Source organism: Trachypithecus francoisi, unplaced genomic scaffold (genome assembly GCF_009764315.1).
Source record: "Trachypithecus francoisi isolate TF-2019V2 unplaced genomic scaffold, Tfra_2.0 Lachesis_group8, whole genome shotgun sequence".
Taxonomy (NCBI): domain Eukaryota; kingdom Metazoa; phylum Chordata; class Mammalia; order Primates; family Cercopithecidae; genus Trachypithecus; species Trachypithecus francoisi.
The window spans coordinates 100,898,807-100,926,571 of record NW_022681473.1 but is presented as its reverse complement, the minus strand read 5'-3'; the positions used below and the strand labels follow the sequence as shown (position 1 = coordinate 100,926,571).

Here is a 27,765-nt window from a genome sequence, read left to right as displayed (position 1 = left end):
AGAAAAACAAAAGATAATTCAAGGTTACAATGAACACCTTTACACACACAAACTATAAAACCTAGAGGAGTTGAATGAATTCCTGGAAATATACAACTCTCTTAGATTAAATCAGGAAGAACTAGAAACTCTGAAAAGACCAATAACAAGCAACAAGATTGAAATGATAATAACAAAATTGCCAACAACAACAAAAAAAGCCCAGGACCAGATGGATTCACAGCTGAACTCTATCAGATATTCAAAGAAGAATTGGTATCAGTCCTATTGAAACTATTCCAAAAAATGGAGAAAGAGGGAATCTCCTTAAATAATTCTATGAAGCCAGTATCACCCTAATTCCAATAACAGAAAAGGATGTAACAAAAAAAAGAACATTAAAGACCAATATCCCTCATGAACATAAATGCAAAAATCCTCTTCAAAATACTAGCTAACTGAATCCAACAGTATGTCAAAAAGATCATATGCCATGATAAAGTGGGGTTTATTCCAGGGATGTGGGGATGGCTTAATACATGCAAGTCAATAAATGTCATATATCACATAAACAAAATTTTTTTAAAACAACATGATTATCTCAATAGATGCAGAAATTACGGATTTGACAAAATCCAGCATCCCTTTATGATTAAAACCCTCAGCAAAATTGGCATAGAAGGGACATACCTCAACGTAATAAAAGCCAGCTATGACAAACAAACATTATACTGACTGAGGAAAAGTTGAAAGCATTCCTCCTAAGAACTGAAACAAGACTAGAATACCCACTTTTACCACTTCTGTTCAACATAGTACTGAAAGTCCTAGCGAGAGCAGGTAAGAGAAAGAAATAAGGGACATCCAAATTGGTAAAGAGGAAGTCAAACTGTCGTTGTTCGCTTATGATATAATCATATACCTAGAAAATCTAAAGACTCGTCCAAAGAGCTCCTAGATCTAATAAATGAATTCAGTAAAGTTCCAGGATACAACATTAATGTACACAAATCAGTAGCACTGCTATACACCAAGAACGACCAAACTGAGAAACAAATCAAGAATTCAATCTCTTTTATAACAGCTGTAAAAAATAAAATACAGTACTTAGGAATATACCTAACCAAAGAAGTGAAAGATCTCTGCAAGGAAAATACAAAACATGGCTCAAAGAAATCATCAACAACACAAGCAAATGAAAATACATCCCATGCTCATGGATGGGTGGAATCAATATTGTAAAAATGACTATACTCCCAAAAGCAATTTACAGATTCAATGCAATTCCCATTAAAGTATCATTATCATTCTTCATAGAACTAGAAAAAACAATCCTAAAATTCATTTTGAACCAAAGAAGAGTCCACATAGCCAAAGCATGACTAAGCAAAAAGAATAAATGTGGAGCATCACATTATCCGACTTCAAACTGTACTACAAGGTTATAGTTACCAAAACAGCATTATACTAGCAAAAAAATAGGCATGTAGACCAGTGGAACGGAATAGAGAAGCCAGAAATAAAATCAAATACTCACAGCCAACTGATCTTTTACAAAGCAAACAGAAACATAAAGTGGGGAATGGACACCCTATTCAACAAATGGTGCTGGTATAATTAGTAAGCACATGTAGAAGAATGAAATTGGATTCTCATCTCTCACCTTATACAAAAATCAACTTAAGATGGATCAAAGACTTAAACCTGAGACCATAAAAATTACAGAAGATAACATTGGTAAAACTTTTCTAGATGTTGACTTAGGCAAAGAGTTCATGACGAAGAACCCAAAAGCAAACAACAAAAACAAAGATAAATAGATAGGATTTAATTAAACTAAAAAGATTTTGCACAGCAAAAGAAATAATCAGCAGAGTAAACAGACAACCCCAAGAATGGGAGAAAATATTCACAAACTATCCATTCAACAAAGGACTAATATCCAGAATCTACAAGGAGCTCAAACAAATCAGCAAAAGAAAACCAAATAATCCCATCAAAAAGTGGGCAAAGGACATAAATAGATAATTCTCAAAAGAAGATATACAAATGGCCAAGAAACATATGAAAAAATCCTCAACATCACTAATTGAATATGAATCAAAACTACAATGTGATACCATCTTACTCCTGCAAGAATGGCCATAATTTAAAAATCAGAAAATAATAGATGTTGGCATGGATATAGTACAAAGGGAACACTTTTACACTGCTGGTGGGAATATAAACTAGTACAACCACGGTGGAAAACAGTATGGAGATTCCTTAAAGAACTAAAAGTAGAGCTACCATTTTTTCCAGCAATCCCACTACTGCATATCTACCCAGAGGAAAATAAGCCATTATATGAAAAAGACACTTGCACATGCATGTTTATAGCAGCACAATTCACAATTGCAAAAATATGGAACTAGCCTAAACGTCCATCAACCAACAAGTGGAAAAAGAAAATGTGGTATATATACACCATAGAATACTACTCAGCCATAAAAAGGAATGAAATAATGGCATTTGCAGCAACCTGGATATAGTTGGAGACCAATATTCTAAATGAAGTAACTCAGGAAAGGAAAACCAAATATCATATGATCTCATAAGTGGGAGCTAACCTATGAGGACACAAAGACATAAGAATGATACAACGGACTCTGGGGAGTCATTGGGGAAGATAGGATGGTGTGGAATACAATACTACGCATGGAGTACAGTGTACACTGCTCAGGTGATGGGTGCATCAGAATCTCGGAAATTACCACTAAAGAACTTACCTGGCCGGGCGCAGTAGCTCACACCTGTAATCCCAGCACTTTGGGAGGCTGAGGCAGGCAGATCCCTTGAGGTCAAGGGTTCAAGACCAGCCTGGTCAACATGATGAAACGCCATCTCTACTAAAAATACAAAAAAAAAAAAAAAAAAAAAGAAATTAGCCGGGCATGGTGGCAGGCACCTGTAATCCCAGTTACTTGGGAGGCTGAGGCAGGAGAATCGCTTGAACCTGGGAGGCAGAGGTTGCAATGAGCCAAGACTGTGCCATTGCACTCCAGCCTGGGCAACAAAAGTAAAACTCTGTCTCAAAGAAAAAAATAAATAACTTATCCATGTAATCAAAAACTACCTGTTCCCCCCAAAACTAATGAAATATAGAAAAAAATGTAGTACATATACACCATGGAATACTATGCAGTCATAAATAAAGAATAAGATTGTGTCCTTTGCAGGAACATGGCTGGAATGACAGGCTATTATCCCTAGCAAACTAATGCAGGAACAGAAAATCAAATACCACATGTTCTCACTTATAAGTGGGAGCTAAATAATGAGAACATATAGACAGAAAGAGGGAAACAACAGACACTGGCCTACTTGAGGGAGTAGGGTGGAAGGAGGGAAAGGTTCAGGTAAAAAAAAAATTGGGTACTATGCTTAGTACCTGGGTTATGAAGTAATCTGTATATTAAACCCTCAAATCATGAGTTTACCTATGTAACAAACCTGCACATGTACTCCTGAACCTACAATAAATGTTAAAATATATTTTTTTAAAATTCTCTTTACTGCTTTAACTATATCCCACACATTTTGAATTACACTAATACTACTATTATTTAGTTCTAATGAGTTATTTTAGGGGACAGAAGATTAGTTTTTACTTTAATTAGGCTGTAGACACACAATGTAATCTGTGTAATACTGGTCCTTTGACAGCTGAGTTTTTTGTTTGTTTTTTGTTTTTTTACCTAAAATGTAGTCAATATTTGTAAATGCTTCATGTGTGCTTAAGAACATAGTTGATCACTATTCACAGATTCCATATTTGTGAATTCAGTTACTACAATTTGTGATCCCAAAGTCAACACTCACGGTGCATTCACAGTCATTTGAGGACATGCACAGAGCAGTAAAAAATCAAGTTGTTCAATGCTCACGTTCCCAGCCGAGGTCAAACAAGGTGACATCCCACCTTCTTGTTTTAGCTCTTATACTATAAATAAACAAATGTCCTTTTCACAACCTAGTCAGTGTCACGATTTTTGCATGCATTATTGTGCTTTTTCTTGGTGATTTTGTTATTTATAGTGGCTTCCAAGAACAACAATAAAGTGCTATCTAGTGTCCTTAATTGCAAGAAGGCTACAAGATGTGCCTTACACAGAAAATACATGTTAGATAAGCTTCCTCCAGGCATAAGGTATAGTGCCATTGGCCTTGCTCAATGTTAATGAATCAATAATATATATTAAATAAGGTGCCTTTAAACAGAAATGCACATAAAACAAAGTGACATATGAATTGGGTGATAAAAATATTATGGTCAGAGGTTTGCAGGAACTTAACCTTGTATTTCCCCCAGGACCAATAATTCAATATTTGCCAAGTCGGTATTCATGGGGACTTTATAGAGCATAACTATCACGAATCACAGGAATTGACCACATGGACTGTAATTATTGGGTAAAGTTTCCTAATATGTCCATTATATTTTTAAAAAGAAAATTGTGGTCAACAGAGTCAACAACCATGGTGAATCTGGATGACAACTGCTGATTTTATGAGATCTCTTGTAAACTTGGGGATAAGATTAAGGAGGCCCACAATAAACCAGTTAAATAATCATATTCAGAAGAGGCTGATTAATGGATCCTCATCTTGGAGGGAGGTCTCTAGGGGCTAGCTTCAGAGCTCAGCTCTTAGCCTTGCCCATTCAACATATTTATCATGATATGGATAAGAACAGTTAGAGGATAAGCTCTTACAGCAACTTTTCCAAACTTACTGGTTCCCTTTATTTTTTCATCTTCTCCACCTACCTATTTAAACTCTATCACCATTGACTTTCTCCTTGTTAGTCTTCTTCATCTAAGACTACATATGGCTAGAGAGAAATGCAATTTCACTTGTTCTCTTCTTGGTGTTTTTAAACCACAATGAGATACCATCTCAGGCTAGTTAGAATGGCAATCATTAAAAAGTCTGGAAACAACAGATGCTGATGAGGATGTGGAGAAATAGAAACACTTTTACACTGTTGGTGGGAGTGTAAATTAGTCCAACCATTGTGGAAGACAGTGTGGCGATTCCTCAAGGATCTAGAACGAGAAATACCATATGACCCAGCAATCCCATTACTGGATATATATGCAAAGGATTATAAATCATTCTACTATAAAGACATATGCACATGTATGTTTATTGTAGCACTATTCACAATAGCAAAGACTTGAAACCAACCCAAATGCCAATCAATGATAGACTGGATAAAGAAAATGTGGCACATATACACCATGGAATACTATGCAGTCATAAAAAAGAATGAGTTCTTGTCCTTTGCGGGGACATGGATGAAGCTGGAAACCATCATCCTCAGCAAACGAATGCAGGAACAGAAAACCAAACATTGCATGTTCTCACTCTTAAGTGGGGGCTGAACAATGAGAACACATGTACACAGGCAGGGGAACATCACACACCAGGGGCTGTTGGGGGTGAGGGAAAGGGGAGGGAAAGCATTAGGACAAATACCTAATGCATGCAGGGCTTAAACTAAATGACGGGTTGATAGGTGCAGCAAACCACCATGACACATGTATACCTATGTAACAAACCTCCACATTCAGCAAATGTATCCCAGAACTTAAAGTAAAATTAAAAAAAAAAAAAGGAAGAGGTACACAAATCCTCTTGTGTTAAAGACTTTTTGTCATTATCACAATAGCATAATCACAAAATAAGTCAGAGAGAGTGACCATGCTTTTCCAAAGCAGTAACAGTTATAGTCCTAGTCTGTGTTTAATTCATTTTGATTTAATAAGCATGCATCCGAACATCTAGCATAGGCCAGGCATTGTGCAAGGTGCCTCCAGGGACACAAAGAGGATATAAGGGGTCACTCTGCCCTCAAGAAAGGTGATAATGAAGCTCACTTTATTAGAGCCTGGGAAGCCTGCAGGGAGGCCAGCGTTCTTGAGACATTCCTCTGAAAGTCGGCTTTTTTGAGAACCTGAGGCTTGTGTGATTCTCTTGGCAAAGGACCTCAGCACAGGGAATAAGCAATTCCCTGGGGCATTTCTTCAACCCAATGTATAGATGAGCAGATGATCAAACAAACACACACACACACACACACACACCACCACCACCACCAGTACCACCACCACCAACATGTGGGTGACTTGAATCTGGAAGAGAAAGCAAATATATAAAATAAAACAATTAGAATCCAGTCTCTAAATCCAAATATAACAAAATAAACTACCCAGACATCCACAGGGCAAAGTTAAAAATGAACATTTTTTCATTATAATCTCACTATGCCACCTTTATGCTAGTTTTTGTTTGTTTTTAGAGATTTTTTTTTATTTTAAAATTATACTAGGTGTTTGCCAGGGGCTGAGGAGAGAGGGAAATGGGAAGTTACTATTTAATTTAATGAGTACAGAGTTTCAGTTTTGCAAGATGAAAAGAATTATAGCAATGGATTATGTTGATGGTGGTACAATGTTATGAATGTACTTAATACCACAAATTGTGCACTTAAAAATGGCTAAGACGGTACATTTTATGTTGTGTGTATTTTGCCACAATAAAAAAAATGTAAAGGAAAAAAACCTACATCAGATGTTGAAGACAAGGAAAATATGTCGTTTTGAGATTTCATTTTCACTCTATAGAAGAGTGAAATGCTTTTAATGGCAATTAATGCAGAGTCCTGCTTTTTCATACTGATGACCACCTGCCCAGTACAGAAAGGTGAATTTAGCTTAACAGTCTTAGGAATTTTCATACTGTCCTTAAAACCTTAACACACTGTGCTGCAACAATATAGTGTCGCTACTAAATGCAAGGGCTTTGGGCAAGTCACACTGGCTTGTCTGCAACCTACTCTTCCCCCTCACTAGCTAAGTGGCTTTGGGGGTAGTTACTTAAGCTCCCTGAGCTTCAATAATTTATGGGCATTAATATTTACTTCTTGGGACTGTTCTAAGGATCAGTTGAGATTGTGCATGTAAAGTGCCTGGCCCATAGTAAGCACCACAAATAATGTTGATGATTATTTGCACATGCTATTCTTTATGTCTGTGCTGCCTCCAACTGCCCACACTTAGCCTGGCTAAAGAGTTACTTCCAGAAAGCCCTAATGATCCAGACACCCTCACCCCAATCCCTAGTGCACTCTAAGTGTGCTGATTTCTATACTTCTTCTTACCACATGCATTATAATTATGTATGTCATTGTGTCACTAGATTGTGAACTCTTTGAAGGCAGGAACTATCTTGAATCTTTATAGCCAAAGAATCTAGCAGCACTTGTCACATAATCATGAAGAACAATGTTATATGTCCTCTAAAAGATCTAATATAATCTTCAGGAGTATTTATAAAAATAGCATGGTCTCTGTTTTTAAAAGCTTTTACAAATAAACTCTGACAATTGGGATGGAATCTTGTAGAACATTAGCTGCATGGTTGGATTAGATCCATGGTTCCCAAGTGTGTGAGAGTGTTGTAGGCAGGGTAGGGGGTAAGTTTTTCAAGCATTCTTTCTTGGGAAACTATTCTAAGACTATGTTATTATGTACTTCTGTGTTAAATTACCCTTCTTAAAAAGTGAAAAGAGAACTATGAATATTTAGAGAGTGGGGATTTTTTGTTCAGTTTGGTTTAACGTTCTTAATTGGCAAAATTAAAAATTAGCAACTTTTTTCTGTTCTCCACTCTCTAGCATTCCAACATTTTAAAAAATTTAGTTCTCAGTGAGACCAAAACCCAGAAACCAATGAACATTAAAGTTCATTTCAACCCTTATTCTGGCTGTGTGATAGAGAAACTGTATTCCCTACATACAGCATCTGATCATACATATAGGCACATTTTAGAATTTAGGAAACAGAAAAGACTCCCCAAACTCCTATCACTAACTTCCACTAATGGTAACCCTAGATGTCAGGTGAGTGACAGATTTTTGAGAACTTACTCATGACGTTAAATTCAAGCCCCTTGTCACCAAGAGATTATCTTTCAGAAAGAGGCGCTAGGGATGGGAAGTATGTGGGGCCCTAAGAGAACATTACAAGAGGCCACGCTGTTAGGTGGATTTTGTTTTCCAAAGATAAAACAGAAACTATCAAAGCCAAATAATAACACTGCTACTACAGACAGACTGACATCTTTTCCTAAAACTTCATTAAGCCATCGTTTGCTTTTCCAGTATTTCCTTTTTGATCATTCCAAACAAGAAAGATGCATTATCTTCTTAAAAATTGGCTTGAGAATCCTCTTGTCTTCTTGTTAACTTGGAGATGTCAAAAACCAGTGTTCATGATTTTATTTTATATATGGGAAGTGACAGTTCAAACCCTGAAACTGGCTGATGTCAAATAGCCAGATAATGGAAACTTCTGCTAAAAGGTTAATCATGGAGGATGGTGGGATGAAATGTGGTTTAGAGGAAACTTGCAAAACTAAACATGTTAAGCACCTGAAAAATAATCTACAGGACAAAACTCTTGCCTGTAGAATCGAACTTGGTAGGCTTAGAAGAGGGCTATTTGTTATCAGTGGTGGTTCAGTTCTGTTCCCTGTGCTTTCCCCAAAACAGCCACACAACCTGTACTGCAGGGAAGACTAGAAAAGATTCTAGGACTGCATTCTGCCTACAAAAAACTAAACTATAACATTTGTCTTGACAACAGTGGTTGAAGATAGTCATAATACCTAATAAGAGTTATTTAGGAAGTGTCTGAAGGCTTTATAGTCAAATGGAATATTTATGCTGAAAATAATCCTATTGTGCCTCCCTAAGAAATTCAACTTTCTACTCTCCCAACTATTTCACATCTTCTCTTCCCTGCTCAAATCTCTAACTAACCCTCCTCCTTCCTCCAGCTAAAGACCTCACCTCATACTTCATAAAAAATGTAAATCCAATAGAAAAAAGCCACCTCACTGCTTAATAATCCTACCAATTTCCTTGCACCTGCACCCTTTTCTCTCCTACATAAATGTCTGCCTTTTGAGTGGATCATTCTCATTGACATACAAACATCCCTTACTGTCTTCCATCTTAAAAAACAAACTTGGCTTCCTTGACTCCACATCTCGAGGTCCCGCTCTGTTTCTCAGATCCTCTTCTGAAGAAAACTCCTGTCTCAACTTGCCCACCTCTCATTCACTTTCCAAAGTACACTGATTGTGTTTTTGATCCCACTGCACATCAGTGACCTAACTTTGCCAGTGCCGTATTCTCCATATTCATCTTTTGTGAACACCCAGCAGCAGTATTTGTTGTGATTACAGAGTCTTTCTTCCTAAGCTTCTTTCATACCACTATCACTTGGTTTTCCTCCTACTCCACTTTGCACTCTACTTACCAAGGTCCTCTTCTTCTAGCAGATTCCAAATGTTAGAGAAATTTGGGACTTTGTCCTCCACTCTCTATTCCTGTCTATCTATGCTCTCTAGGTGATCCTCTTTAGTCCCGTATGTTTTAAGATAAGGATTCTGAAATTTTTAGCTGTAGTCCTGGGATTCTTAAACTTTGGTGTCATAAACCCTCTTGGCAGTCTGGTTAAGCCTAAGAGCCCTATCACAGGATAATGATTCTATAGGCATGAAAGAGTATTACAAAAGAAACAACAAATTGTAGTACAATATAGTTATTAAGTTAAAAAATATTATAATAAAAGATAATTTTCTAAATTCATTAAGTAATATGATAAAGCATAGGACTTAATAATGAGGATCAATAATATCAATGTGGTGGTAAGTATACATAATATTCAAGGTAATGGTAATGATATGAAAATATCTCTAACTTATACCGTTGAATATATCATGAATATACCCAATGTTACTGTTTTGTTGTCTATAATCATAATCGAGAGAAACACTGAATTTCAATGAAAATTGAATCCAGTAATTCATAACATAATAAATAATGATAAAATAGGATATATTCCAGGGGAAAAAAAGAGATCTATAAATGGTGTGGTGGCTAATTTTATTTGTTGACTGGGTCACAGGGTGCCCAGATAATTGATCAAATGTTATTCTCGACATTTCTATGAGGGTGTTTTAGATGAGATAACCATTAAAACTAGTAGACTGAGTAAAGTATGTTCCCCTCCCTAACGTGGGTGGCCTCATCCAATCAATTGAATAGAAGAAAAGGGTTAGTCCTATCCAAGTAAGAAAGAATTCCTCCTGTCCGACTCACATTGAATGGAGACATTGGCTATTTCCTGCCTTCGAACTCTAACTGAAATATTGGCTCTTCCTGTTGAACCAGGGTCTTGAGCCTTTGGTTTTCAGGCTGGAACTATACTATTGGCTCTCTTGGGTCCCCAGCCTGACAGTCCTACAGATCTTGGGACTTTTTTTCACTCTCCATAATTGCATGAGTAAATTCTTCATAATAAATAAATAAATAAATATTCTGTTTTCTATTGGTCCTGTTTTCTTCTGGAGAATCCTGACAAATACAAATGACCAGCAGCACATGAAAAGATAGTAAACATCATTAATCATAAAAAAAATTCAAATTGAACCCAACATGATACTACTACACATCCTCTAAAATAGCTATTTTAAAAATAATAACAAGTGTTGGTGAGGATATAGAGCAATGAGAATCCTCATCGTTGAATGTAGATATGGACAACCAACTTGAATAATAGTTTGGCAGTTTTCTTATAAAGCTAGATACATACTTATAATACATTACAACAATTTCATCCCTAGGTATTTAACCAAAGAAATGAAAGCATTTGTTCACTTGTGGTGGGATATGGATGGCCCCAGGCATGCAGCAGTCTTGCAATTATTTAAACTTTCAGTGGTTAATTGGGGTGAAATACTAATGGAAGGGACCGCACTGGTGGGTGCAACTTGTCAAGCATTGGAAAGTACAGTGGAAGTAGTAATTATAAGCACCATGTGGAATTGGATGGAAGACACTTATAGTAAAGAATCATCAATTAAAGGCTAATCACAAAAACCAGAAGATATCCTTGTGGTATCGCCTCCCTTCTCATCTCCTTTGGCTAGAGAGCAAAAACAAACAAGAATCAGAGTAGCAGAGCTTCAAAGGATATTGAATTCTTCACCTTCGACCTTAGCAAGTCTGATATACCAAGCTTAGGGCCCTAATTCGGGAAGATTGGGAGATAATGCCAGCACATTGATAGGGTAGTACTTAGAAGCTTGGAGAAAGCAATGGCTCATAGCAAGTGAAGTAAAATGCCACAACTGCTGTGGTAGAAGAAGAAGGAATCAAAAGTCTCAGAGAAATGGGCAGACCAGGGTATATATACCACATCAAAAGCCAGAAAACCTACTATGTTTGTCTGTTTTCAGCTGCTGATAAAGACATACCTGAGACTGGGCAATTTATGAAAGGAAGAAGTTTATTGGACTCAGAGTTCCATGTGGCTGGGTAGGCCTCACAATTATAACAGAGGTGAAAGACACTTCTTACATGGCCGCAGGAAGAGAGAGAGCTTGTGTAGAGAAACTCCCATTTTTAAAACCATCAGATCTTGAGAGACCCATTCACTATCATGAGAACAGCATGGGAAAGACCTGCCCCCATGATTCAATCACCTCCCACCGGGTCCCTCCACAACATGTGGAAGTTATGGGAGCTACAGGATGAGATTTGGGTGGGGACACAGAGCCAAATCATATCACCTACTATATGGCTCTGTTCCATGGGAGGATCTGAAGAACACTCCATTTACCAAAACAATGACCAATGAGCTGAGTGGATGAGAAGGGGAGCAATATCACTACTTATTGCTGGCAACTCCCTGCAGGCCTGAGCTGACTACAAGAGATGCTGTTATAGAACCTGGCTCCCTGATAACAGTGCTGATCCTGAGATTCTCGAGCCAGGTGGTTGTGCTTAACTGTCTAAAGCAAAATAAGTGCAATCATGGTAATAAGCAGCAAGGTGAGGGTAGCAGCCAGGAAGGTCTGGACCTGAAGAGAGCTAAAGCATTAGTTAATACCATTGTTCTCCAACTTGAGCATGCATCAGAATTACCTGGAGGGTTTTTAAAAACACAACTTGCTAGATTCCACCCACCGCCTTGCTGATTTAGTAGTTCTGAGGTAGGACCTGCTATAATGAATAACAAATAAGTTCTCTGGTGATACTAATGCTGCTAGTTCAGAAATCACAAATTGAGAATCACTAGACTAATAGAACATGGCACTCCCAGGGGCAAGATACACAGTCAACAAGAATATTGTTAAATATTTAATATCAAGAGAAATCATGAATGAATAATCAGAAGGCTAAAGGCCTGATTATTCATCCTTAAATTATTTTTTTAGAGTGGGACTTATGGAGGCCAACTAATAGACAGAATTCTGGCTCAGGTTTGGCTCACAGTGGATCCACTGGATCTATGGACCCAGCTGGTTATTTCCTCCATATTGCTTCCTTGGTTTGCGGAGCAAGAAATATCATACTAAAGAGGCTAAGTGGAAACCTCTGAAACTCCTCACTTATAACTCAAGAAAGAGAGTAAACCAAAAATAAAATTGCATCCTGGGAGGAACAAAAAAGACTGTCATGCTTAAAGACCTAAAGGATATAGAGATAGTGATCCACATCATATCCTCATTTAATTTACCAGTCTGGGCCCTACAAAAACCAGAAGGGTCCTGCAGGATGAAAGTAGACTAAAGCAAAATAAATGAAGTAGTAGGTCCAAATACAGCTGCTGTGCCAGATATGGCTAAAACTAATTAGCACCGTCTTAGTATGGTATGAGGCTACTGACCTGATTAACACATTTTTTAACCCTATCTGAAAGGAAGACAAGAATCAGTTCACAATCATGTGGGAAAGACACCAGTATAAAGTTACTACAGTCTTACCCCAGGGTATGTTCACTCTCTTGTTCTCTGTCTTAATACAGTCCAAATGAACCTGGACCATCTGGACATTCTGCAGAATATCATAGTAGTCAAATGGTCATAATTAATTAACAAGATGATTAATAAGTGGAAGTACATTGGAAGCCTTGGTAAGAAACATGCACTGTATAGGATGGGAGATAAATCCTATAAAGATTCAAAGATATATCAAATCGACGGAATGTTTAAGGGACCATTGAGGAGCTTAGGACAAGTCTGTCAAAGTAAAAGACAAATTATTCCATCTTGGCTTCCTGTTACGAAAAAAGAACCACAAAACCTGGTTCTTTGAATCCTGGAGGTAGCCTATGCCCCATTCGGGAATGGTACTCTGATGATTTAGTGCGTAACCTGTAAGGATACCAGCTTTCAGTGTGACCTAGATGAAGGATATGTTCTATAGCAGGTCCAAGCTCCGTGTAAATAGCCTTGCCACTTGGGCCGTATGACCCAGCAGACCCTATGGTATCTCTGGTGGGAAAAGACACTGTGTAGAGTTTCTGGCAAGCACCAATAGGAGAATCACAAGTAGATCTGACGGTTCTTGCACAAAGCCATACCACTGATAGCACAAAATTATATACCGCTCAATAAACAGCTCCAAATGTGCTGCTGAGCCCTTGAGAGTCACACCTCAGATACTAGCAGGTGTATCTGATCATGAAACATCAAATGACTGTGAGGGTAGAACAGTTTTTCACTCTGTCAGACCCACCATGTCGCAAGGTTGTACTCTTCCAGCATCAATCTATCTTAAGATATAAATAGTACATTTTCAATTGAACCCATGGAGGGCCAATTTAAGGAGATAAGTAAGCTGATGCAGGGGAATCTTTGAGCAGTATACCGGTCACTTTGTATGAAAAGAGAAGTGGACCAAGGTTATAAACTCAAAGCAGTGACAATTGACTTGGCTAGTTGATCAGAGGTCTGGAGGAAATAGATTGGATAATTGTATACAAGTCTGTGGAAGAGGCATGTGGGTAGATGTTTGGGAGAGAACATGATGAGCGAAGATCTTTGTATCCCACGTTAAGGTCCACAAGGGGGCATCGATCCACAAAAGAGGCATTTAACAACTAAGAAGACAGAATGACCTGGTGTTTGATGTCAGCCAACCTCTGGCCACTGGACAAACAAGTGCAAGCACAATTGGTTTATAAAAAGAGAAGCTAATTCATGGGTCCAATTGCTGGTTCAGCTACTGCCACAGCCAAAGGTCCCAAGCGCCAGCAACAAAGACCAATCTGAGTCCTAACGCAGCACTTAGCAACCAGCTACTTCACAAGTTTATTTCAGTGAATTCTCTCAATGCTGGAAAGAACAGCAATTCTTCTTAACTGGAATTGACACATATTCCAGGTAGGGTTTACCTTTCCCACCCACAGGGCCTCAGCTAGTGCCACTACCTGAGGTTATACAGAGGTAACACTACAAGGATAAAGTGCCATTCTCCAGGCCAGGACAAGCTCTATTTAGGGCCACAGGTGGGTCACTGGGGCAATACTTTGATGGTAAATGGACAAATATTGCATCCATAGCCTAAGGAGGATGTGGTGACCAAGTCACTCATACCCCTCAGGTATGAGTGACTGATTGAGCCCACCAGTTAAGCCACATAGGCCTGTTGAGAGGCTGGTAGTAGAGGGATATAAGGTGTGACTTTCACAACAGTTGTAGATGCAGAGATTGTATTGCATCCTACTAATCTTCCTCTTATAAATTTCCAGGAAAAGAGATGAACTGCAGTCCTGGAGACCATCCCAGATATCCTATGTGAAACAAGAGGATCTGTACATCCCAAGAGGTCAATTCTAGTAGATTCTCTGGTATACCATCCAGGCTCTTTTTCAGTACCAAGGCACATACAATATCAGTAGCCAGGAGTATTTGCTGCTAATTACTCACAGCTGTGTCTCCCTCCAGCCCTTGCCCTCTGTGAAATGGTACTACTTTGTCCAAAGTTATGCTCCCTTTTCACAGGAAAGTCCACATCTAATAACTGGTCTATGTGGGGTTATAAGAGCTCAACCCTCTTGCCTCAATTGTGGATATCTCTGAAGTCCCAGCCCTTCAGAGTTCCCTGTGGGGTTAGCTGAGGCCTCTGTTGCAAGCTGCATTCCACTTCTGCATTTCTATCTGTCCTATCCTGCTTCCTTTGCTCCCTCAGATTTGTGCCTGTCAACACTCACTTGATAAACCTCCTGCACATATATCTCAGCATCTCAGAGTCTATTTCCTGGGAATCTGACCTGCAACTGTAATGTTACTTTATGCAGTTTGTAGCATGGCTGACATATTAAAAGAATGGAGATATGAAGACCAGCTAGAAATTGTTAAGTACCAAAGCAAGAGATGTTATAGGCCTGGCTGAGAAAGTGTGTGTGCGGTGGGGAAGGAGATGCATTTTGAGAGGGATTTCAAAAGGAGAGGAAGCAGTAATCCATTCTGATTCAATGTGGAAATCAGGAGAAAGGCAGGAGTAAAATTTAGACCTTTGGTTATTGATAGAACGGCTGTGCAACTGAGAGAAAAGAAGGGCGAATAGCACAACAGGGAAGAGAAGGTGTTCGCTTAGACCTGTTGTATTTGAGGTGATGGTGTACACCCAAAGGAAATGTAGTTACTTTAATATATTCCATAGAAAACATGTAAATTGAGTGAGTAGCAACCACTCCTCAGCCATCCTTGTGCATAGATTTTTCTTACACAAGGCCTATAGATAAGGATGAGCTCACTAAACTCCAACAGGAAAGATAATATAACACTATTATTCTCTTATCTTCATTTTTTCCACTTCCAGATTTGAGGTCTGATATCAGGAATGCTCTGTGAGATGATCAATCTTTATGATATTTTTTCCTGAAAGTAATTAAATGGGCTGAAAGATAATTGTATAATCTACCAGGTTGAGAGATTTGTAAAATAAATAGGATAGTTTTAATATACCAGACCGTAGTTGCAATGAACAGATACATAAAACTATTTCTCTAAAGTCAAAGTATAATCTCTATTTTGCAGAGAAGCAAATAGACTTTAAAAGCACAGAACTATCAGAGGCATGCAAAACGTATCAGACTATGTGAAAAATACTCCATAAGACAATTTGATCAAATCAGCCAATCTTGTTATGCATTACTTTCCTCAACCCATCTGCAGTTTGGGAAAAGTGTATTTTTGAAATTTAAATATGCTAAGCCCCTCTCTCATATGCTTTTTTAGGCCATTAGGCTATTAATACTATATTCATGTGTATTAGATTTATTTCCTTAGGAAAAGGCAGCCACAATAATTACAAGTATGCAGTGTACTGCAGAAAGGACTGAAAATGCTTCTGTGTGTTACTTCTCCACCATAGGGTATTTCTTAACGTGTTTAAAGACCTAGTCTTCTTCCGCCTCCCAATCTTAGATCAGTCTGTCAAATACTGCTTACACGTTTGGTATGCCAATGCTTACCAATGCTTGCCAACGCTTGTTTGCACATGAGTTTCTTCTTTCTTGTTTTCTTGCTTTTTTCCCCCCCTTCCTTCCTCTTTCCCTCTCTCCCTCCCTCTCTCACCTCCCTTCCTTCCTTTCTTCTCTCATTCCATCCCTCCCTTTTCTTCTCTCTCTCTCTCCCTTTCTTTCTTTCTCAACATAAAGCTGGAGGCTTAAAGGGAAGCAAGTTGACTATGACCATCCATGGAATGTGAATACATTCTATGTCTATTTCTGTGTTCTAGCACAAAACAAGATATGCCTGTAAAGCGTCTGCCAATAAAATACTTAAATTCAGAATCCTCCAATTTCTGTACTTGTATTTCATTAGCATTTTGGAAGAGTGTTAATATTTGGTTAAGCTAAATCCTGCTGTTGCTCTTGTCAAGATAACATAAAAATGCTGTATCAGCTGTAATTTTATCTTGACTCCTCTTAACATCCTCCTACAGAGCAACAGTGTGCCTATAGCAACACAGTCTGTGATACATTGCATATGTCTTCATTTGATGTCTTCTTTCTACAGAGCATTATTTTCTCACTTTGTCCTTGGATTCAATGTGGATGATGCCTAACATTACTTTCCAACCAAAAGACTTAAAAGAAAATATATTGGTACTTTAATTCAGCAATCATATGATACTCAGAAAATGAATGTATATTTCTCTCCCTTCCCTGCCACACACAGTGTGCAAACAAAGATCACCCAGCCTGACAAGGCAAGCCCTTAAGCTATGCCACAGCTTAAGCACATGTCTGCAAATTTAATTTGCTAAAAACCCATTAAAAAATCGTGTATATTTTCTTTCCTTTTTTTTTTTTGCTTATTACTAAAGCATTTCCATGTGTAAACACAAGTATTTTCTTTTCTCATCAGTCTCCACTTCCTGCTCTGTTCTTCGAGTTATGGTGCCATTCAGTAATTTAACATTGCCATGTTTTATCACTGGAGCTGTAGAAACAGCCTACAGTGCCTTAGTAATAGGAAAGAAAGCTCACATAGGAAAGAAATGTCCTGGCAAGTTTAATTTACAGGGATGTGAATTCATGTTGTTTCACTCATATTTGCATACTCTGGTTTTGTAAGGTCTTTTTGTATGGCTTGGGAAAGATGGTAGGATCCCTTCTTCCCCTTCTTCTCCTCCTCCCCTCCTCTACTTCTTCTCTCAGGAGATCCTGTGCCTGTCCCAAGGCTTAGAGAGTCAAGGAACTCCAGAATTAACTCGTGGCCGCTAAAATAGAACTAAGGTACCAGGACACTCATGTCCACATTAAACAGAAGATCATAATACCATTTTTTGTGTAGTGCTTTGCATTACACAACATGCTTGTACCTACATTCATCTCATATATACCAAGTCAACAAACCCTTGAGGTATTACATATGTCTAAATTGAAGTACAGAGCAGTTAAGTAATTTGCCCATTTTACACAGTTAAGACGTAGGGTACGGAGCCAGGAAGCAAACTAAGATCTCTAAGAACAGAGGTTCCCTGATTTGGATTAACGGGCCTCAGAAGTAAAGTGCCAGGAGCAAATTCATAAATTTAGGTGATTTTGAATTTGTATTGTTAAGGCGAAATAACTTTCCGGTATAAATAAAATGCTAGGTAGTCAAGAGTTATTGGATAGCAATATTGTACATGAAAATGCCTAAAATGTACAGTGACTGAAAAAAAAATGATATAAATATGCTAGTGGAGATTAAAAATATTTTTATGGACTAGTCATTTGTTCCTCCCCAGCAGGTATTTTTCTTGTTTTGGAATAAAGCCATTTTTAGAATTCATACTTAAGTCAACTATAAAATGTCTCTTCATAGAAAGATCATTTCACAAAATGCTGTTGTTAGCCCAACCTACTTCTAGGTATGAAAGTAATGAGGTGAACAGATTCAGTAATTGCTACCCAGAAAAGAATCTATTTGCAAAGCTATAATCCTAGATCAGTTGCCTCTCTGAATCAGGCAGTCAACATTCACTATTGTAGGGAATAGGATCCATTTTAACATTAATCTAAATATAGGACAATTAGCAAAGAAACTCTACTGGTATTATAAAAATTAACATATTTCTAGACAAAATATAAATTGCTTTTTAGATAATCTGCAATTTGGGATTGCTTAAATGCTGGATCCATTACTGGATAATCTTATTTTGCCTGCAGAAGAATTTCAGTCTTTTAGTTTTAAAATTTCAGAGAAGCATCTCTGATTTATTTTTTCTGATTTATGATTCTTGGAAGGCATGTCATTCTCTACAAGAAACTAAAGAACAAATTCAAATAATGGTAGGGGTTTCTTTCCATGACCCATTCCTTCAGAATGTGGGTTTATCACACAGTAGGATAAATCAGAACACAAATTACTAATCACTATGTCCATCTCATTCACAAAATAAAACCTAAATTCATTTATTTGCTCATTGCTGAAGCAAATTGACTGTAGTATAGTCTGTACACGTATCAAACTTTTTTTATTTTCACAGAACCCATTCAAAGCAATTGCCTCTTCAAGGCAATTTCTGTTTTCTAATTCACAAACATAGCACTTGGCTACTGCTTCATAGAATTATACTGTAAAACATTTCCTGATCTGTCCGTCTTTCAGTAGAAACTTTTCATTCTAAATCTTAAAATTGTGTATGTATGAATATGCCTTAAAAAAAGAAAGAAAGAAAACAAAGAGTAATGGAGTATCTGAACAGGTAGAAAAAAACAGTTTATTAAGTTTTGTTTGTTTGTTTATTTTCCTCAGGACAAAAATTATTTCTAGGTTGAAGAACTAAGCATAGAAATGTTTAGTTATGCTGTGAGAACCTCACACACTCTGCCCTTCTCTAGTTTCTTCCATTTCTGGAGCACATCTAGAACCACAAGCTCTGTAACCACAAAGCAAGCTCTGATCTTGAAAGAAAATTGCTTTGGGCATGTTTACTAGGTCATACAATTGGGTTGTTAAGGAAAGTCTTAGGAATCATGATTTCTCTGTGTAGCATACTTTCCAAGAAAGGGTGAGGAGGGAAGAAAAATCGATATAAACGTATCAAATAATTAAATCTCTGTAAAAGTTTATTTCTGTTTCTGCAGTAGCATATATGCGATTGTACACAGATACACCACATACGCACACACGCACACTCTCTCTCTCCCTGGAAAGCACATAAGTGGTGGCTCTGTCACATGATTTGGGGAAATTATTTTACCTTTTAACATTTCAGTTTCCTGATCTAAAGGGGGAAAATTCTCCAAAGACTATGAGGATTAAATGAGAGAATGAATGTAATGGACTTTGAAGTTATACAGTTTGGGTTAGAATCCTGCCTCACACAATCCTGGCAAGTGATTTACTGTCACAAAACCTCAGACTCCTCATTTCTAAAAGCAGGAATAATAATAGTGCCCATCTCCTGGGTTTTTTGTGAAGACTACAGGAGATAATAAAGGACTTAGTCCAGTGCCGAGTACACAGTAGGCATTCTTGAAATGACCATTGTCTTTTTCCCTTTCCCTTCAGTTCTCAAATGCAATCTTATGATTATTCTTACTAAACATCTTATCAATTTGACGATCAAACTCTCCATTATTAAAATTAAGGAACCTAGGGAAAAAATCATTTTAAATTTCCTTCTGAAGTGTGAAACTTACATAATGTGCTCATTTGTAAATGCTTTTGTTTACTAAAAAGTTTGTAAAGACTTTTAAAAATATCTTTCACTAACACTTTTTAGAAACAAAAAATGTAAAGTACAATAAGAAAATGAAAATAAGAGATTTTCATACCCAACATTAATCACGGTTAACATCTTAGCAGATTAACTTTTATGTTTCTTTCTTCATTCTATAGAAAAATAACTCTATTCTTTTAAAAAGATGATACATACTAAGTATAAGAGATTAAACAATCCAGAAGACTAAAAGCTTTAAAATCATTTTAAACTCCACTACCCAGAAATTATTATTATAAATATTAGGAGAAGATAATTCAGGATATTTTCTATACAACTACAGATAGACGGACTAACACATGTATGTATCGATGGATGGATGGATGGATGGATGGAGAAATTACTTAAAAATTAAATGGGCCAGGTGTAGTGCCTCATGCCTGTCAGCACTTTGGGAGGCTGAGGCGGGTGGATCACAAGGTCAGGAGTTCGAGACCAGCCTGGCCAATATGGCGAAACCCTGTCTCTACTAAAAATACAAAACTTAGCTGGGCGTGGTGGCAGGAGCCAGTAGTCCCAGCTACTTGGGAGGCTGAGGTAGGAGAATTGCTTGAACCTGGGAGGCAGAAGTTGCAGTGAGCCCAGATCACACCACTGCACTCCAGCCTGGGTGACTCCACCTCAAAAAAAAAAAAAAAATTAAATCATATATTCTTGGAATTTTTTTAAAAGAAAACAAGTAAATTGAAGGAATCTCACATTCAGATAAAATATTTCTCCTCAAAAGATATTATTTTCCAAAACAGTTCTTTAAGGTTTTATGTGGGAAATGAGGGTTTACAAAAAGAGAGTATGAGATATTAATAAAATCTGTCATTTTCTAAACCTATAATTATCCATTTTATTCAATATCCATTGATGCTATGCTTTAAAGAAGACTAAGTCTTCTTTCCCTCTCTACTCCTCTGATCTCTCAAAAAGTTTTTAGTTCTTTTTTATCTTTACATTGCTAATATTTTGCTATTTTTGCATCTTCTCCTGTTACCATAATACCTGAAATATTTTATATTGGTTTTATACTTAAGTTGATTCATTGCTTACCCACAAGTCTTTTTATTATGGTTTCTATATTCACGAATTCTTTGATTTATCTCTTAGCTGGCTAGCTTTATATTTCAAGATCTTTTTTCAATAATGCTGTGTTCCCCCAAATTGTATAATATTTGATAATATCTGTTTGTTGCCTTTATTTCAGAATACCATTTTGGCTGGGTATAATTCTGGAATCACTTTTACTTGCAAAACTTCCATTAATGTGTTTTCCTCTGGCTGCGGAGAAATCTGAAGTTCCTCATCCTTTTATGCATGCAACAAATATTTACTAAGTACCTACAATTTGCCAGACACAGTTTTAGGCACTGATGATACAGCAGCAAACAAAAACGAAAACAAAAACAAACAAACAAACAAAAACACTCCTTGCCATTATGAAGCTCACATTATACTGGAACACTTGAAGTTTAACAGCTTAATAAAGGTAAGTCTTGATGCTAAGTATTAAATTTACCAAGAACATAGGATGATTTTTTAATCCTCAGATTAAATTTTTATGTTTAATTTATTTGATTGCTATGGGTCCTCGTTTTATCTTCTTATGTATGAAACCTCTCTTTTCATTTCATATGTAATGTCATCTTTGAACACTTGTTTCATTACTTAACTTGCTCTATAGAAGGCAGAGTTTATAAAGAATTACTTCCTGTTCCATTAAGTTATATTTGCATTTAGGTTCGTCTCTTTCTTTTGCATGCAATGCATGATTTCATGCTGTGCTATAGTATTTTTGCATAGTTGCCATGCCATTTTGTTTCATCTTGCTCATTTTTTTCTATCTCTTCTGAGATTTTATTATATGTTCTATACTGGGATTCTGCTTCTGGTTGGGGTGAAGGACGGTATACTATTCTTTTTTTTTTTTATTTTTTATTTTTTTTGAGACGGTCTCGCTCTGTCACCCAGGCTGGAGAGCAGTGGCACAATCTCAGCTCACTGCAAGCTCCGCCTCCTGGGATCACACCATTCTCCTGCCTCAGCCTCCTGAGTAGCTGGGACTACAGGCGCCCGCCGTCACGCCTGGCTAATTTTTTGTATTTTTTTTTTTTTTTTTTTTTTGAGACGGAGTCTTGCTCTGTCGCCCAGGCTGGAGTGCAGTGGCCGGATCTCAGCTCACTGCAAGCTCCGCCTCCCGGGTTTATGCCATTCTCCTGCCTCAGCCTCCCGAGTAGCTGGGACTACAGGGGCCCGCCACCTCGCCTGGCTAGTTTTTTGTAATTTTTAGTAGAGACGGGGTTTCACCGTGTTAGCCAGGATGGTCTCGATCTCCTGACCTCGTGATCCGCCCGTCTGGGCCTCCCAAAGTGCTGAGATTACAGGCTTGAGCCACCGCGCCCGGCCATTTTTTGTATTTTTTAGTTGAGACAGGGTTTCACCGTGTTAGCCAGGATGGTCTCGATCTCCTGACCTCGTGATCCTCCCACCTCGGCCTCCCAAAGTGCTGGGATTATAGGCATGAGCAAACGCGCCCAGCCGGATAGTATACTATTCTGGTGGGGGAAGACCTTCAAGTTTTGGATCACTCTTTGAATTGAGGTATAGCCTAGAGTCCTCCTTCCCATAAGAGAAGCAGCTTTACCATTCATTTTTTATCATCTATTTCTCTCCAGTTGCAGTTCATGCTAATTATTGACCAGAAGGAAAAAATAAATGAAACTGCTTACTCATTTTTTGTTGTAGACGAGGCAATATTGGGCAGAATTATATTTAGCCATTTCAGAAGTTTATTCTCTAGGATTTGGAGTGAGGTGAAGAAGGCAGCCCTATTACTCTTCCTTACTACTCTACAGAATTGTTTCCCCTCTAAGTAACCAGGTTTTGAAATTTTGGCTTAGGTCAATGGATTTTAACTTTTGATGCACCTTTGCAGCTTTAAAAATTCCTGAAGCTTAAAGATTTGATGTTCAGGTTGTATCCCACACAAATTGAATCAGAATCTCTGATGGAAAGAAACCAAAATATTATTATTAATATTATTATTGTATGTATGTATGTATGTATGTATGTATGTATTGAGATGGAGTCTCACTCTGTCACCCAGGCTGGAGTGCAGTGGTGTGATCTCGGCTCACTGCAACCTCCACCTCCAGGGTTCAAGCAATTCTCCTGCCTCAGCCTCTTAAGTAGCTGGGGTTACAGGCACCTACCACCAAGCCTGGCTAATTTTTGTATTTTTATTAGAGACAGGGTTTTGCCATATTGGCCCGGCTGGTCTCAAACTCCTGACCTCAGGTGATCCACCTGCCTCGGCCTCCCAAACTGCTGGGATTGCAGGCGTGAGCCACTACACCAGGCCCAAATATTATTCTTAAAAGCTCCCATAGTGGTTTGAATGCTTGAGAACTTCAAGCTGAGGACATGCTCCTTTCCTTCTTTGGTGGCTATAGGACATTAAAAACAAACAAATTATTTTTGCTTATCTTGTGATATGCTTTTGGAGAAAAATTCTATGATAAAATTATAATTTGTCACACTTTTAAGCACTTCTTAACAGGAAACTGAACTGTTCTCAATAATTATTTGCTAACTGCTTAAGTTATTTTTCATATAAATGATACAGTCCTCTGAAATCCACTTCTGCCTTTCACTCACTCAACACATACCTATTTATCACAGAAAACAAAACAAAACCCTCTCTATTTCATTCATAGATCATAGAATAGTCCTCATTTTTAGTAAGAATAAGAGTAGCACAAGTGCTATAGTTATATCCAGTATTAGGAAAATCATAAATTCACATTTTCAACAACTGTTTATGGGATCTAAAGTCACGTTTCTGTTCCTCAACATCTTGAAGGTATATGTGTGTGCATGTGTGCTGTTTGTGTGCACGTCTTTGCCCACATATGTGGTAGGAAAAGAGAAATGACAGGACTTTAGGAGATGCCTACATTAAACATATTGGCAGGAAAAGAGGATCCAGTGAAGACAGCAAAAAGAAGTCAGAGAAATAGGAGCACAACTAAATTCAGACTTTGGAAAGATAGAAAGCACATCTAAATTGTTCATTTTATACCTTCAGTGCCTAAGATGGTGGCTAACACAACCTCGGTAACCTATATACTTGTGAAGTGAATGAATTAATGAATGAATGAGTAAAAGAGACATACACTTTCATAGCTACCAAGAGAAGAATGGCAAGTCATGTGCTACAAAGAGTCTCCTTAAATTGATTGTGAAATGTATTGCATTTGATCATTGGGAAATCATAGAAGGGATCTCATGTTAGCAAGAAGGGAAGGCAATGAAAAAGTAGAGGTAACGAATATGAATTCTTTTCTCAAAAAGTTGGCAAGAAATAGAAAAAGAAAGTGAAGGCAGGGTAGTAAGTGATAACTCAAGAGGGAAGCATGCTGCAAAAAAATTTTATTTTAAAATAATGAAAACCTGGATTTCTGGGTTTTGGTTCCACATGGAAGGAGCTTGGAAATTGCCACTCCACTCTAACAACAATTAAAAAGCTGAACAGAGGGGAAACAAATCAACAACTCTTCTTGGATCCAGAGAGAGGAAAGACACAGAGGTAACTGCTGGCCACAAGGTTGGACAGACAGAGAGGCAAACATAGGGAGTCACAGTTTAATTGGAGCAGAGACTGACAAGTGGAAACTGCCATGGGAACCAGTACTGGGTGAGGAAAACCTGAACTATAGTTAACAAATTGCTGGAATCCCAGTGCAGACAAAGATGAGACTTAAATCTCCAGGGATCCAAGTCTTGGAGAGGCCTCCACATTTTCATGAGTTCTACCTCCAGACTCTTGACCAGGTCCTCATAGTAAATGTCAGGAAAAAAATCGCCTCATGCTTCTGGCAAAAGAAGGATTTAAAATATGGCAGAGCACTCTGTTCTTCTTAACAAGTTCTGCCCTCAGGAAAATTAGTTAACCAGAGTCTAACCTGCTGGAGTATTTAACAGGGCCTTAATGATCCACGGGGAAGGAAATACCCAACTCGAGTCACCTCTAGCATTCCACTTGCAAGAAGGTAAATGCCCAGCTCCAACCTATTCTAGCCATTCTGCCCCACCTAAGGGAGAAAAAGGAAACTGAGAAACATCTGTGAAGTTCACAGTCCAGAAGTATAAGCTCACTAAAAGACTGAAATCTAGTCATAGTACTGATGTTTCCCCTCTTTCATTACATCACCCCTTTCCATTATATTGTAAAGGCCTATTTACAACAGTTCCTTTGATCCAGTACGTGATGTCTGACTGTGAACAAAACTTAAAAGATACACCAAGAAGCAAAGAGCGGAATGTGAAGAGATAGGAGAAGCATCAGAACCAGACATGGCAGAGATATTGGAATGATTAGAAGAAGGAATTTAAAGCAAATATAATTAATATACTAAGAACTCTAATGGATAAAGTAGACAGCATGCAAGAACAGTTGGGCAATGTAAGCAAAGAGATGAAAATCCTAAGAAAGAACACACACAAAAAAATGTACAGATCAAAAGTACTCTAAAAGAAGTGAAGAATTACTTTGATGGGATTATTGGTAGACTGGACATAGCTGAGGAAAGCATCTCAGCTTGAGGATATATCAGTGGAAACTTTCAAAAGTGAAAGCAAAGATAAAGACTGAAAAAAACAGCACAGAATATACAAAGACTATGGGACAACTCCAAAAGGTGTAACATACATGTAACGGTAGTATCAGAAGGAAAAGAAAAAGAGATAGGAACAGAAGAAATGTGTTTAAAAATAATGACTGAGAATCTCCCCAGTTTAGTGGCAGAGATCAAACCACAGATCCAGGAAGGTCAGCGAACACCAAGCAGGATCAGGATATATGCAAAAAAAAAAAAAAAAATTTTTTTTAATTAAAAAAAAGTAAGGAAAAAATCCGGAAAGAAGCCAGAGAAAATAAACAACTTATCTACAGAGACCAATGATTATAAAAATGGCATCCAACTTTTCCTCAGAAACAATGTAAGCAAGGAGAGAGTGGAGTAAAATATGTAAAGTGCTGAAAGGAAAAAAAAGCCAACTTAGAATTCTGTACCTTGTCAAATTATTCTTTAACTGTGAAGGAGAAATAAGTACGTTCTCAGACACGTAAGACTGAAGGAATTTGTTGCCAGTAGGAATTTCCTGCAATTTGCCTTATGGGAAATGTTAAAAGAGTTCTTTAGAGTGAAGGAAAATAATTTAGTCCAGAAACTTGGATTTAGGTTAAGAAAGGAAGAGCATCAAAGAAGGAATAAGGGAAGGTAAAATAAGAACTTTAATATTCTTGGGCTTAATTGATCTAACAAATAACAGTTCATTCAAATTAATAGTATTATTACACACACTTACATATATATCATATATATGCATATATAAGCAAAATAAATGACAGAAATGATATAATTGACAGAAGGAAAGAATTAGAATTATTTTGTTATTATAAAGTACTGGTGCTAACCATAAAGCAATACAGTGTTGTTTGAAAGTGAAATTGGATCACTTGTAAATATACATATTGTAAAGCTCTAGGATGACCATTTTAAAAAGTTTAAAAAAAGAAATACAGCTTAGTATATATATATTATATATAAATATATATATACTAAGAAAGAAGAGAAAATGGAATCTCACAAAATGCTCAGTTAAAATTATGAAAGTCAGAAAAAGAATGGAAGACATAAATAGAAAAAAATAACAAAGGCAACAAATAGAAAATAGTAACAAATATGGTAGACATTAATTCAACTATATCAATAATCATTTCAAACATCTGTGGTCTAAACACACCAATTAAAAGGCAGAGATTGTCCCTAAGCAAAAAGAACAAAACTGGAGACATCACTCTACCTGTCTTCAAACTATACTACAAGGCTACAGTAACCAAAACAGCATGGTACTGGTACCAAAACAGACATATAGACCAATGGAACAGAACAGAGGCCTCAGAAATAATGCCACTCATCTACAACCATCTGATCTTTGACAAACCTGACAAAAACAAGCAATGGGGAAACAATTCCCTATTTAATAAATGATGTTGGAGAAACTGACTAGCCATATGCAGAAAACAGAAACTGGGTCCCTTCCTTACACCTTATACAAAAATTAACTCAAAATGGATAAAAGACTTAAATGTAAAACCCCAAACCATAAAAACCCTAGAAGAAAACCTAGGCAAAACCATTCAGGACATAGGCATGGGCAAAGACTTCAAGACTAAAACACCAAAAGCAATGGCAATGAAAGCCAAAATTGATAAATGGGATCTAATTAAACTAAAGAGCTTCTGCACAGCAAAAGAAATTATCATCAGAGTGAATAGGCAACCTACAGAATGGGAGAAAATTTTTGCAATCTATCCATCTGACAAAGGGCGAATATCCAGAATCTACAAAGAACTTAAACATCTTTACAAGAAAAAAACAACCCCATCAAAAAGTGGGTGAAGGATATGAACAGACACTTCTCAAAAGAAGACATTTATGTGCCCACCAAACATGAAAAAAACCCATCATCACTGGTCATTAGAGAAATGCAAATCAAAACCACAATGAGATACCATCTCATGCCAGTTAGAATGGTGATCATTAAAAAGTCAGGAAATAACTGGAGTCTCACTCTGTTGACAGGCTGGAGTGCAGTGGTGCAATCTT

At 37.5% G+C, this 27,765-nt stretch overlaps 1 long non-coding RNA gene across 1 annotated transcript in view; it reads right to left on the bottom strand.

Moving 5' to 3' along the window:
- Nucleotides 1–9,210, bottom strand: part of LOC117081267 — a 10,474-nt gene extending 1,264 nt beyond the window's left edge. The window contains exons 1-2 of the long non-coding RNA XR_004436145.1: nucleotides 9,199–9,210; nucleotides 7,693–7,695 (exon numbers count right to left, since the gene is read on the bottom strand). This is a non-coding gene — a long non-coding RNA (uncharacterized LOC117081267). The remainder of the gene's footprint in view (nucleotides 1–7,692; nucleotides 7,696–9,198) is intronic.
- Between the last annotated feature and the right edge of the window lie 18,555 nt (nucleotides 9,211–27,765).